This window comes from Silene latifolia, chromosome Y, assembly GCF_048544455.1.
Source record: "Silene latifolia isolate original U9 population chromosome Y, ASM4854445v1, whole genome shotgun sequence".
In the NCBI taxonomy this organism is placed as follows: domain Eukaryota; kingdom Viridiplantae; phylum Streptophyta; class Magnoliopsida; order Caryophyllales; family Caryophyllaceae; genus Silene; species Silene latifolia.
In genome coordinates this window covers 50,376,192-50,390,698 of record NC_133538.1, presented here as the reverse complement: position 1 = coordinate 50,390,698, position 14,507 = coordinate 50,376,192, and the positions used below count along the sequence as shown (strand labels likewise).

Below are 14,507 nucleotides of genomic sequence, written 5' to 3'. Positions count from 1 at the left end.
AGGATGTGGATAGTAGCAACCTGAGATGTATAACGAATTGTTGAGGGAGATGGTTAGAAATAGAGTTGAGTAAGAATATATGTAATGAAAGGTCGTTTTAGAGGAATTGAGAAGAGTGGTATATAGCGAACTTAATGGAGGCATGTCACGACGTAGATTTGCAGATAGTGAGTGAGTTTGGGAGATTTGGTTCATTAAGAAATGAAACTAATGTGTGACTTCCTTGAGCAAGTAAGTCATGAGAGATCAGGGTGAGTAATAGCATGAGGTGGTCTGGACTGATTTATGTTAAGTGTGAGTAAGAGAAGGATAAGAAAAGATTGATGGTAAGAAAGAGTGAGATGGTATTAATATGAAATGAGGGAAATTGAGTTTTGGAGCAAAAAAAAAAAAAAAAAAAAGGTAACTGGTTTACTAAAGAGTTAGGTAGAAGGAATAAGGAGTTGAACTATCAATTGGTATTATTGAGTGTAAAGAGAAAGGAAGGATAAAAGTAAGCTGAGGAAAATGTTCACCGGAGTTATGTGATATAAAGGTAAGGAATCATCGAAATGGGTGATAGTATCACGAGGAACATGATTGATAATGAGTTTCGAGAAACTAAGGGAGTAAGAAGTGGTGGAGTATTGGAACGATACGAGATATTTGGTGGAGAGTTGGATGACAATACAAATAAGATAGTATTGGGAATGATGTTGATGTAAATTTTGTTGGTGAATTTGATGATAGTTATTTGGAATGTTAACCGAAGATAGGAAATAAATCGTGATGTTTAGAGATGAGTGAAAGAGGTTTGATGTCCGGACAGTGGTGGTGTTATGGTTTGTGACTAAGAGTTAAGAGTGATGGTATATTAGAAAGGTAGCAATTCAAAAGAGGTTGATTTGGTAGGGACCCGATTGTTGTGTATAGTTGTGAGAAGGTATAAGATGTGGTTAGATGAGGCAGATGCTAATAGTTGAATAGTAATGGTATGGTTATACTTGACAAGAAGTGATGGTTGTGCGAATAGGGGAAAATGTTGTGAGGGGCATATGAGTTAAGCTCGGGCGGCAGGTAACCTATGTTGAGTGGTAACTTACGTGATCAGGATTGATTGGTTGGATGTGATTATGGGTCTATGTTATATATAAATGTTTGTGTGAGGTCCTGACCTCACAAGAAGTGGTATGGTCTGGTAGTTATAATGTGGTTATCTGAATGTTCTGTAATATATGTTGGGTACGGTAATTTAATTGAATGATATTCAAAAGGGTAATAATTTGATTGATCTGGCATGACTGGTTATACTTGTATGTATTCATGATATATGTTGATTCCGTGATGCGGTAAGGGGATGATATTCATGAGGTTATTATCTGTTTAATTCATATAATATGTTGCTTTGTGATTTAGCAAAGTGGATTTGAGTAAGTTTTTCTTGTTCAAGAAGTTATGTTGAGTCAGTACTTATGGGATTGTGTATGTTGTGATGTCTATCGATGCGGTTGTGGTGCCTCGGGAGGTGATCCGGGCACGATATTTAGTGTTGTGATGCGGGTATTTTCGCACTACGGTGTGGCTATTGGTGGCGGTGTTGTAATGCCGTCACCGGTTGTGATGGAGTAGGCGGGATGATTATGATTCGAGTTTCGAAAGTACATACCAGTTATACATAGATTGTTGTTTTGTTTGATGTTGCTCCCTGCGAGTTTCAGTTTGTGCAGATAGACAGTTGTCTTGCTTATTGATATTTTCTTTACCAGGTTAAGTTGGGAATGAGGTAGAGTATGATATGAAATAGAGTTGAATATGTTTTCGTTGTTGTCATGGTATAATGATATTCTGTTTATGGGACACGGTTGTGAGAGGTTGTTACAATAATTTTGATCTTGTTCTAAATAAGGCTTTAGTGGACATGATAATGGCAAGTGATTCGTAGAACATGTGTGGTAATGATCTGATATATGCAGGTGGTTCATAATCCTTTGTTGAGACAGTGAGTGTAGGGTGTTGAATAATAAGTGTCGTGTTAAGTTATGTATGAGTCTTGCGGTAATGAATGAAAGAACTTGAGGATCTAGTGTGAGTGTGCGTAACGAGTGGGGATCGTGAGTTATGCGTTTGGGAGGTAGGTGCTTTACATAGAGAGGTATGTTGTTTTGCAGTAATAATGGAGAGTTAGTATGGTGATTTTGCTACGAGTTTATGGTATAGGTTAGGTGCTATGCCGAATGAGTTGAGGAATGAGAAATGTTTATGTATGGGAGCCTTGAATATAAGAATGGTGAGTGTTTGGTTTATAAACGGTTATCTTGCACATGTGGTGGTAAAGAGGGTATTGAGATGTATCTAGGATTTAGTATTAGTGAGTTACGAGGACGTAACATTTATCTTAAGAGGAGTAGGATGTGATAAAAGAGATTTTGATGGGTGTGCATATGGTAATATATTTGGAAGTTTGAGTCTTGATGTCGAATAAAAGGTTGATTCGTGTTGTGGTTAATTTTGTTAAAGGTCATGACCGTACTGGTAGTAGTTCGATGTTTAGGAGTGTGAGAATATTTGGATAGTGTTGACAGTTGGATGAGGATGTTTATGAGTGTGAGTAAACTTCGAGGACGAAGTTCCTTTTAAGGGTGGTAGAATGTAACATTCCGTTTGATGTTATGAGTATTTTGGTAGGGTATGGAGTTAGTGTTGAGAGAGATATAATGGAGTTGATACGATATCGTGAGCCATGTTGTGGAGGTAGGAATAGTTAGTGGAGTTGGTGTTACGAGTTCACGTTTGGGTTGGAGTTTTGTTTTGAGTTCTTAGTCACGTTGTTGTGTCTTGATCGAGTTAGTACGTTTGTTTTTATGTATGGGTTGAACTTCGGGGACGAAATTCTTTTTAAGGAGGGAAGACTGTAATACTCCGTATTTATGAGTCTTGGGGTACTCTATCGAGTAGGCCTTACTCTGTCGAGTAAGGGAGTTTTGCGAAATAAAATAGTTTCTGACCTGTTGGGTACTCGATCGAGTAGCTGGGGTACTCGATCGAGTAAGGGGGTACTCGATCGAGTACCTTAGGTACTCGATCGAGTGTCCGGTTTTACGGGGAGTTTTCTCGGGTTTTGTTAATTATGCGATTAAGGTATTTAAGTTCCGTCGTCATTGTTTTAAATCACTTTTACAAAACCTAAAACCCTGTTTAAGAGAGAAAGCAACCAGTTCATCTTCCTAATCGCATTCTTAGCAATTCCCGGAGTTCAGACGGTCAGTTCTTGTCGTTATTCGTATCGTTGAGTTCCTTGCGTCGAGGGTAAGACCTACGTACCCTTTTTATTGTTTTTCCCTTGATTTGGTTAAACCCTAATTTAGAGATTGGGGGTTTTTATGTGTAGTATGTGATGTGTAGCCTCTATGTGTTATATGATAGGAGGAGGGTTCGTAGAAGAGGCTTTTTGATACAGCTGTTGATACCGTCTCCTTTGTTGTGCTTTCCGGGTAGGATTTCCTACTCGGTATTAGTCCCATAATGGGATATTGGATGTCACCACAAACAGAGACTAAAGCAAGTGTTGGATTTAAAGCTGGTGTTAAAGATTACATCGAGCCTGTTGCTGGAGAAGAAAATCAATATATTTGTTATGTAGCTTACCCCTTAGACCTTTTTGAGGAAGGCTCTGTTACTAACATGTTTACTTCCATTGTGGGTAATGTATTTGGGTTCAAAGCCTTGCGTGCTCTACGTTTGGAGGATTTGCGAATCCCTATTGCTTATGTAAAAACTTTCCTAGGCCCGCCTCACGGTATCCAAGTTGAAAGAGATAAATTGAACAAGTATGGCCGTCCCCTATTGGGATGCACTATTAAACCTAAATTGGGGTTATCTGCTAAAAACTATGGTCGAGCAGTTTATGAATGTCTTCGCGGTGGACTTGATTTTACCAAAGATGATGAAAACGTGAACTCCCAACCATTTATGCGTTGGAGAGACCGCTTCTTATTTTGTGCCGAAGCACTTTATAAAGCACAGGCTGAAACAGGTGAAATCAAAGGGCATTACTTGAATGCCACTGCGGGTACATGTGAAGAAATGATGAAAAGGGCTGTATTTGCCAGAGAATTGGGAGTTCCTATCGTAATGCATGACTACTTAACAGGTGGATTCACTGCAAATACTAGCTTGGCCCATTATTGCCGAGATAATGGTCTACTTCTTCACATCCACCGTGCAATGCACGCTGTTATTGATAGACAGAAAAATCATGGTATGCACTTCCGTGTACTAGCTAAAGCATTACGTCTGTCTGGTGGAGATCATATTCATGCCGGTACCGTAGTAGGTAAGCTTGAAGGGGAAAGAGAAATCACCTTAGGCTTTGTGGATTTACTACGTGATGATTTTACTGAAAAAGACAGAAGTCGCGGTATTTATTTCACTCAATCTTGGGTTTCTACACCAGGTGTTCTGCCCGTTGCTTCGGGAGGTATTCACGTTTGGCATATGCCCGCTCTAACCGAGATCTTTGGAGATGATTCCGTACTACAGTTTGGTGGAGGAACCCTAGGACACCCTTGGGGTAATGCGCCAGGTGCTGTAGCGAATCGAGTAGCCCTAGAAGCATGTGTACAAGCTCGTAATGAAGGACGTGATCTTGCTCGCGAGGGTAATACTATTATTCGCGAGGCTTGCAAATGGAGTCCTGAGCTAGCTGCTGCTTGTGAAGTATGGAAGGAAATTAAATTTGAATTCCAAGCAATGGATACAATCTAAACTAAGTAATCACTGTTCGTCTCCTTAATTTAATTGTAAATAAAAAAACTCGGCCCAATCTTTTATTAAAAGGATTGAGCCGAATAAAACTATTCCATTTATATGTTTATTGTATCGCTCTCTATTTATAGAGACGCATTTAGATATATAAGCAAGATCTAAAAAAAAAAATGGAAGAATAAACAACCCAAACTTTTTATTATTGTGTTGGATCCCCAATTAATCCTATGGATCCCTAGGATTGGCAGAATTGGCATATTCTTATATATATTTCGTCGATTCGGACCATGCCGGTAGATATCACGTCAAGTATAAGAACTCCTTCTATCCATCTTGTATATTGTCCTTTTCGTTCCGTATTGGAATAGAATTATTCATTTCGTATATTAGATTATTCTATGAAAAAATTTTCGTCATTTCAAAAAACTAAAGGAGATACTACACTCTATTTATAGTTCCTTATTTTTTTCTTTTTATGTAAATTTGACACAGCGCGGGAAACTCTGACCTTTTATAAAGGTCTATCATATTCAATGAATGGACTGAGACCATGGATTTTTACAAAATGGAAAACTACTCACTCATTATTTAGTTAATAATCCGAATGATTAAATTTATATCCTTTATTATCTTATGAATTATGATTCTGATAGAAATGAAATTTATTTTCATCAAATGACTATTCATCTATTTTAGTTTCATGCGAATAGGGGGCAAGAAAGCTCTATGAAAAAATGGCGGTTCAATTCGATGTTGTCTAAAAAAGAGTTAAAACACGGGTGTGGATTAAGTAAATCAACGGACAGTCTGAGTCCTATTGAAAATACCAGGAAAAAAAAGATTCGAGTGTAAATGATAGAGAGAAAAAGAGTCAGAGTTGGAGAAATAGTTACCCATTTCGTTACAGTAATGTTGATCAGTTATTTCGGGTCACGGACATTCGAAATTTGAACTCTGATGATACTTTTTTAGTTATAGATAGTAAGGGGGACAGTTATTCCATATATTTTGATATTGAAAATAACATTTTTGAGATTGACAATGACCATGCTTTTTATACTCTTTGGGATTCAGATTTTCTGAACTCAAGATCTAAGAGTGACGATACCTATAATAATCATTACACGTATGATACTAAATATAATTGGAATAATCACATTAATAATTCCATTGACAATTATCTTTATTCTCAAATCCGTGTTGGGAGTTCTATTCTAAGCGGTAGTGATAATTACATTGATAATTCTATTTTGAGTTACATTTTAAGTGAAGGTAGAAACCTAAGAACTATCACAAACACAAATGATAGGAATTTAACTAAAAGAGAAAATCTTGATGTAACTCAAAAAATGAGGGATTTGTGGGTTCAATGCGACAATTGTTATTTCTTAAATTTTAAAAAATTTTTCACAAAAATCCACCTTAATATTTGTGAACAATGTGGATATCATTTGAAAATGAGTAGTTCAGATAGAATTGAACTTCTGATTGATCCGGGGACTTGGAATCCTATGGATGAAGATATGGTTTCTGTGGATCCCCTCGAATTTCATTCGGAGGAGGAACCTTATAAGGATCGTATTAATTCTTATCAAAGACAGACAGGTTTAACTGAAGCGGTTCAAACAGGTATAGGTCAACTATACGGTATTCCTGTAGCAATTGGGGTTATGGATTTTGAGTTTATGGGAGGTAGTATGGGATCGGTAGTCGGGGAAAAAATAACCCGGTTGATTGAATATGCTAGTAATAAATTACTACCCCTTATTATAGTATGTGCGTCTGGAGGAGCACGCATGCAAGAAGGAAGCTTGAGCTTAATGCAAATGGCTAAAATAGCATCTGTTTTATATGATTATCAATCAAATAAAAGGTTATTCTATGTATCAATTCTTACATCTCCTACGACAGGTGGGGTAACAGCTAGTTTTGGGATGTTGGGGGATATCATTATTGCCGAACCCAACGCCTACATTGCATTTGCGGGTAAAAGAGTAATTGAACAAACATTGAATAAGACAGTACCTGAGGGTTCACAAGCAGCCGAATATTTATTCCATAAGGGTTTATTTGATCCAATCGTACCACGCAATCTTTTAAAAGGCGTTCTAAGTGAGTTATTTCAGCTGCACGCCCTTTTTCCTGTAAAAAAAATAAATAAAGTCGAGAATTAAAGTCAATTCTTTGCTTTGTCCAAAAGTTTTTTATTAGAATAAAAAAAATGCGATTTTTCGATTAATATAGCTATATGTAGAAAGCTTCTTTTTTTTACTTCTACATTCTTTGCACTTATTATATACTATATTCACTTCTAAAGAATAGATATAAGAATTAATTAATTAGAATTCTAATTAATTAATTAATATAATAACATAATAACAACAAAAAATATAACAAACAGGTACAATTATAGTAGATCGAGGTACCCATTCTATGACAACTATTAACTTTCCCTCTATTCTTGTGCCTTTAGTAGGCCTAGTATTTCCGGCAATTGCAATGGCTTCTTTATTTCTTCATGTTCAAAAAAACAAGATTGTTTAAGCCCTGTGGCCAAAATCTATGTTTTAAAAACTTAGGCTTGAATCCTAACACATATATCTATTTAGCAGAATCATATCATATACTACGTGATTTTTTACGAGCATAACAGAAAGAGCCCTTATACATGTAGAAACATAGTATATAGGGGTAGCGTTTTTCTAACTAATTGGGTGAATTCCAAGTAAACTTAAAAAAAAAAAAAAGATAAAAAAAGGTAAAGTTTCACATCAGATTATAATACTAGTTGATGAGAGTTACATCGAAAACACAAAAAAGTAAGGAAAGTGCAATTACTTTGGTGTCTTCTTTTAATTTTAATTAAATGGAATCAGATCTATTATGAATTGTCGATCAGAACGTATATGGATAGAACTTATAACAGGATCTCGAAAAATAAGTAATTTAGGCTGGGCCATTATCCTTTTTATAGGTTCATTAGGATTCGTATTGGTTGGAATTTCTAGTTATCTCGGTAGGAATTTTATATCCTTATTTCCCCCCCAGCAAATTCTTTTTTTTTTTTTTTCCACAAGGGATCGTGATGTCTTTCTATGGAATCGCCGGCCTCTTTATTAGCTCCTATTTGTGGTGTACAATTTCATTGAATGTAGGTAGTGGTTATGATTTTTTCGATAAAAAAGAAGGAATAGTATGTATTTTTCGTTGGGGATTTCCTGGAAAAAACCGTCGCATCTGTCTCCGATTTCTTATAAAAGATATTCAGTCTATTAGAATAGAATTTAAAGAGGGCATTTATACTCGTCGTGTCCTTTATCTGGAAATAAGAGGCCAGGGGGCCATTCCTTTGACCCGTACGGATGAAAATTTGACTCCACGAGAAATTGAACAAAAAGCTGCTGAATTGGCCTATTTCTTGCGTGTACCAATTGAAGTATTTTGAAATGATAAATACTTTCTTTCTTAACTCGGAGTAAAATAAAAAATCTACAATACTCTTTTTCAAACTTTTTCGACGGCATACCTACCTTAATGGAAATTTTATCAGAACGCCCACTAGAGTCAAAGCAGACGTATACAGAACAACCAAAAAATGTAAACTTTTTTGTCTATAAATACAACGAAGGGGTCTTTGGTATGGTAATAAACTCAATGTTAGTAAAAAAAAAAAAAAAAAGAATTGATGGGCTCATCCCATATATAAATGAATTTTTTTTACCCAGTATCGGGAATTGATAGGTTAGATCTAATACACGAAATCATATCCAATTTTTCCATTATTTCTTTTTTAGCAATCTTTTTTATTGTTCGCTTTAATAATAAACCACTTGGATTTTTTATAATTATAACGAGACTTAAATTTTTTTTATTCTGTCTTGTTTTGACTCTTTTTTTTTACTTTATCACATTCAAATCCTCAATTCTTTTTTTGTACTATGCTTAACTCGTGAAATTTTTCGCAATATTTTAGAGTTTGGTAGAAAGTAAATTATTTCGTCGTGAAAAAAAAATGTATTAATTTAAAATTGATGCGGCTCTGACGCGTATTCATCGAAGTAATGGAATTTTTTTGTGACCAATTGTAATATCTGAAAACACGCATTTTATTCATTCGAATTAGAAGTGTACTCTTTTTCTAGTTCTGTATTCTTTCAAGATTCAAGACCTAAAAAAAAAAAAAAGAGACTAAATGCATGGATTGGCTACTTGTAATAGACTTCATGTTTGATAGAACTACTAGATCTAGATAGAGTCGACGAATGCGACGAGTTCATAAACAAATTTGAGATGAAAAATTCGGAAAAAAAGAAAAATTTTATTACTTTTCTATATCTTGTATCTATAGTCTTTTTACCTTGGTGGATCGCGTTATCATGTCAAAAAAGTCTGGAATCCTGGGTTACTAATTGGTGGAATACTAAGAAATTGGAAACTTTTTTGAATGATATTCAAGAAAAGAGTTTTCTAGAAAAATTCATGGAATTAGAAGAGCTGCGCTTGTTGGACGAAATGGTAAAGGAATACCCGGAAACGCATCTACAAAAACTTCGTATCGGAATCCACAACGAAACGATTCAATTTATCAAGATGTATAATGAGGATTGTATCCATATGATTTTCCAATTCTCGACAAATATAATATGTTTCTTTATTCTAAGCAGTTATTCTATTCTGGCGAATAAAGAACTTATTCTTATTAATTCTTGGGTTCAGGAATTCCTATATAACTTAAGTGACACAATAAAAGCTTTTTCTATTCTGTTATTAACGGATTTATGTATTGGATTTCATTCGCCCCACGGTTGGGAACTAATGATTGGCTCTATCTACAAAGATTTTGGATTTGCTCATAATGATCAAATTATATCGGGTCTTGTTTCCACTTTTCCAGTCATTCTTGATACAATTTTTAAATATTGGATTTTCCACTATTTAAATCGTGTATCCCCATCACTTGTAGTGATTTATCATTCACTGAATGACTGAAAAGAAAAAAGATAATAAGGATATAAATAAAATTATAATTTAAAATAATGTTTCTTTTTTTTTACATAAACATAAGCAAACCATTCAAAATCATACTTTATCTTTCCATTTTAAACCATCCAAGGCGGGCCGATCTTTCTATATTCCAGTAATATTCTTTCTTATTTCATTAAATTAAGTTTAAAGAAGTAAATAGCAGAATCGCGGATAGGAAACTATACTAGCAACCTACCCAATTTATTGTAGAAATTTTCCGGATAAATGATTGGACCATGCAAATGCAAACTATAAATACTTTTTCTTGGATAAAAGAACAGATTACTCGATTCATTTCCGTCTCGCTCATGATATATATAATGACTAAGCCCTTCAGTTCAAATGCGTATCCCATTTTTGCCCAGCAAGGCTATGAAAATCCGCGAGAAGCGACTGGACGCATTGTATGTGCCAATTGCCATTTAGCTAATAAGCCCGTGGATATTGAGGTTCCCCAAGCGATTCTTCCGGATACTGTATTTGAAGCAGTTGTTCGAATTCCTTATGATATGCAATTAAAACAAGTTCTTGCTAACGGCAAGAAAGGGGGATTGAATGTCGGGGCTGTTCTTATTTTACCTGAGGGATTTGAATTAGCCCCAGCCGATCGTATTTCTCCAGAGATGAAAGAAAAGGTCGGAAATCTTTCTTTTCAGAGTTACCGTCCCAATAAAAAAAATATTATTGTGATAGGTCCTGTTACTGGTCAAAAATATAGTGAAATCACCTTTCCTATTCTTTCCCCGGACCCTGCTACTAAGAAAGATATTTACTTTTTAAAATATCCGATATATGTAGGTGGTAACAGAGGGAGGGGTCAGATTTATCCTGACGGAAGCAAGAGTAATAATACAGTTTATAATGCCACAGCAACAGGTATAGTAAAGAAAATTTTACGAAAAGAAAAAGGCGGATACGAAATAAGCATAGCGGATGCCTTGGATGGACGTGAAGTGGTTGATATTATACCTCCAGGACCAGAGCTTCTTGTTTCAGAGGGTGAATCTATCAAACTTGATCAACCATTAACGAGTAATCCTAATGTGGGTGGATTTGGTCAGGGAGACGCAGAAATAGTCCTTCAAGACCCATTACGCGTACAAGGTCTTTTGTTCTTCTTTGCATCTGTTATTTTGGCACAAATTTTTTTGGTTCTTAAAAAGAAACAGTTTGAGAAAGTTCAATTGTCCGAAATGAATTTCTAGATTCGTGGATTTATGAACATAAAGATCGTAACAAGAAGATAATTCGTATTGACAATTCTTTGACAATTTTAGACGATCAAAAAAAAATTCTTAAAAAGTTTATTTATATTTTTGTCTACATTTACAATAAGTCTGAAATTATTACTTTAATAATACATAGTTATAATATAACTATCGCGAAGAAAACTATTTGACTTTTTCACCTTTTTCAATCGAAATTGGAATGATGTTACTATTATCATCATATATCATATTTCAATGTCATAGAGTGGATCAAAAGTTTTTTATTCCAGAATAAAATTCGACTAGATACTAGCCTAAGCAGAAAATATAACGAAAAAAGATAAATTGAAAGGAAAATTTTTTCTAGGGGGATTCCTTGCCTTCCCGGTCTTCGACACACGACAAGTAAAGTATGCTTAAGCTTAAAATGCCTTGTCGTGTGTCAAAATAATAATGAGTAATGAGTCTTGATTACATTCGTCAAAGACTTAGGAAGAATTTATCTTTTTTCGTTATTTAACCTTTTTTTAGATTTTTTATTATTGGTAAACGTATAATTGAAATTTAAAGGAGTGGACAAATTGAGGAAATCAAATTTATTGAACAAATGAAACTTCTTGCAGTTTATTTAATCTATAAAAATAGATAGTCTATTGTGTCATTGACTAAATTAAAATATTCCCTTTTTTCGAACAATTTACGAAGGGTCAATTACGTACTATCGAGGAATAGATGTTCTGAATGACCAAATCTATATCTCTAAAAAAAAAAATAAAGGGGGCTCTTTTCTCATTTATACGAAAGTATTTTTTATGATTTATGATATTTTAATTCTTAATTTAATGGGACCTTCCCCTTCGTTGTTTGTCTAAGTCGAGGGGGAAGGAAGGTCCCGTTGAGTTCTTATACTTTCATATCTATTCTTCGGTTCATCCAATTACTATAGCGATGAGCCCAATCCAGAATATGAACCATAAAAGAAAATACCTATTAAACCGATCACAAGAATACCAGCTACAGTACCTATTATCCAAAGAGGAATCCTTCCAGTAGTATCGGCCATTTAACCCACTTCCCTCCACATTTCATCAAGTGGTCGTGCTAGAGACATAAACAGTCATTGATAATTATGAAACGAGGGCCTTCCGAATGAGATAAGAGAGTTTCAACTCTATTCTAATTCTATATATTTAATGTTGCTTTGGTTCTTTTTATTTAATTGTTAATTGAAAAAATAATTGGAAAATAAAACAGCAAGTACAAAAATAAGTAATAATCCCCAGTAAAGACTGGTACGATTCAATTCAACATTTTGTTCATTCGGGTTTGATTGTGTCGTAGCTCTATAATTAGAATTCGGTTTTGTTTCTCGTTGGATGAACTGCATTGCGGATATTGATCCCAAAAAAGAAACGGTAGGTACAGCTAGTCCGTGAACAGCCAACCATCGCACTGTAAAAATTGGATAGGTTCGATCTATGGTCATTGTGCCTCCTAAAAGGATCTGCTAAATTCATCGAGTTGTTCCAAAGAATCAAAACGGCCTGTTATTAATGGAATTCCTTGTCGGTTCTCTGTGAAATATTCATTTGGCCGAGGGCTTCCAAACACATCATAAGCTAAACCTGTGCTGACGAATAACCAACCCGCAATGAATAGGGAAGGTATAGTAATACTATGAATGACCCAGTATCGAATACTGGTAATAATATCCGCAAAAGAACGTTCTCCTGTGCTTCCAGACATGCTGAGCTCCACATATTTTTGTACAGTTAAAGGCAAATTAGTAAAAGATGAAACCAGTAAATTTACATTTATTTTACAGAGAATCTACATCTTTGTAAGATTGCCCATATTGTACCAAAGGTGTCTTTAGAGTATACCGAATCAGTATAGCTATCCTTCTTCTGACACAGCAAGCGAAGTAGGAGATAATTTTTATCTTCCCTTTTTCTTATTTGTCCATTTTTTCTTATTTGTCCATATGGAACTAGGCACCATTAAAAATTTTTTATATATAAAATTTATCAAATACAAAAGTATTTCTTTATGATTGTATCAATTTCAGGTTATAAACCGAGGATCTGGGGAAGTGAGACTCTGACAGTTGAATAATTTGTGAAAAATTCCGGAAGAATATTATATCTATCAATTAAATTAGACGCAAAATGTATAAGTCTCCTTTTCACCTTTATTTATAGAATAGAAAAGTTTATCGGGAATTGTTTAATTTTTATAAGTAATGTAAAACGTATAACGGTAAAGATAATAACCAATTACTAGTCTTAGAATCGAGTTGGGCGAAATAAAGATTTCATAATCTAATAGCTTTTTTGTTATTCTAAATATTTTTTAGATGGATAAACTCCATTGCTGAGTCTAATGAGTTCCATTTTCATTTAAAAGCGTTATCTAAAAAAAAGAACAAACTCGAAATGATTTTTCGTCAAACTTCTTAAAACAAAATATAATCTTATGTAAGTACTTTATAAACATATGCATAAAAAGAACATATTCCATTTAGTTCCTTCATACCTACTCTAACTAGTTATTTCGGTTTTTTACTAGCGGCTTTAACTATAACTTCCGTTCTATTTATAGGTCTGAACAAGATACGACTCATTTGAAATTAAGTGAATGAACAACTCACAAAATCTTTCCGTCGGATTCTTTTATAACTTATAACTGGCAATTGACATTTTTTTTGTTAGTGAGATTCCTGGGCAATTCCGATTAATATTTAGGGAACAATATTACCTTTATTTTATTTTTTCAAATGAATTGAAATGATTGAAGTTTTTATATTTGGAATCGTTTTAGGTCTAATTCCTATTACTTTGGCGGGATTATTTGTAACTGCATATTTACAATACAGACGTGGTGATCAGTTGGACTTTTGATTTAAATTTTTTTTTTTATTAACCTCCCGTGGATTCAAGAAAATGGGTCAATTTTATATTCCTGTTTACTTTTTTCAGTCTAATTATAATTTATGAATTCAAACAAGAATGGAATCACGCTCGGTAGGATTTGAACCTACGACATCGAGTTTTGGAGACCCACGTTCTACCGAACTGAACTAAGAGCGCTTTCTTTTCACAATAGATTTTTTTGTAACCTAAAACTCTATCTACGGCTTGTATGCATATGATATCGATCATATCGAGTGTCATAAAAAATGAGAGATTCCATATGTCCAATTTCAATAAATCCATCCTTACTTCTTAGAGTAAAAGTAATTAGGTAGGGATGATAGGATTTGAACCCATGACATTTTGTACCCAAAACAAAGGCGCTACCAAGCTACGCTACATCCCTTTCAGTTCAATTGGTTCCAATAGTCTAATTCTAGAGAATCCTTGTCTTGTTTTCCATATCCTTATTTTCTTACCATAAAATTACACGATTTATCTAGCCAGTCCATGTCTTTTTTTGCCATTTTTTTAATTTAACTTAGTGCATTTCGTTTAAAAACCCAAGTGATCCTTGACTATCTATATATATACATTTGCTCATAGATTAGATCTGTAC

The 14,507-nt window shown here is 34.5% G+C and overlaps 1 non-coding gene across 1 annotated transcript; it reads right to left on the bottom strand.

The window, feature by feature from the left end:
• Nucleotides 1–13,991: 13,991 nt before the first annotated feature.
• Nucleotides 13,992–14,065, bottom strand: TRNAW-CCA (transfer RNA tryptophan (anticodon CCA)). Its single transcript has one exon. It is a non-coding gene; the product is annotated as a tRNA-Trp (tRNA).
• Nucleotides 14,066–14,507: the final 442 nt, after the last annotated feature.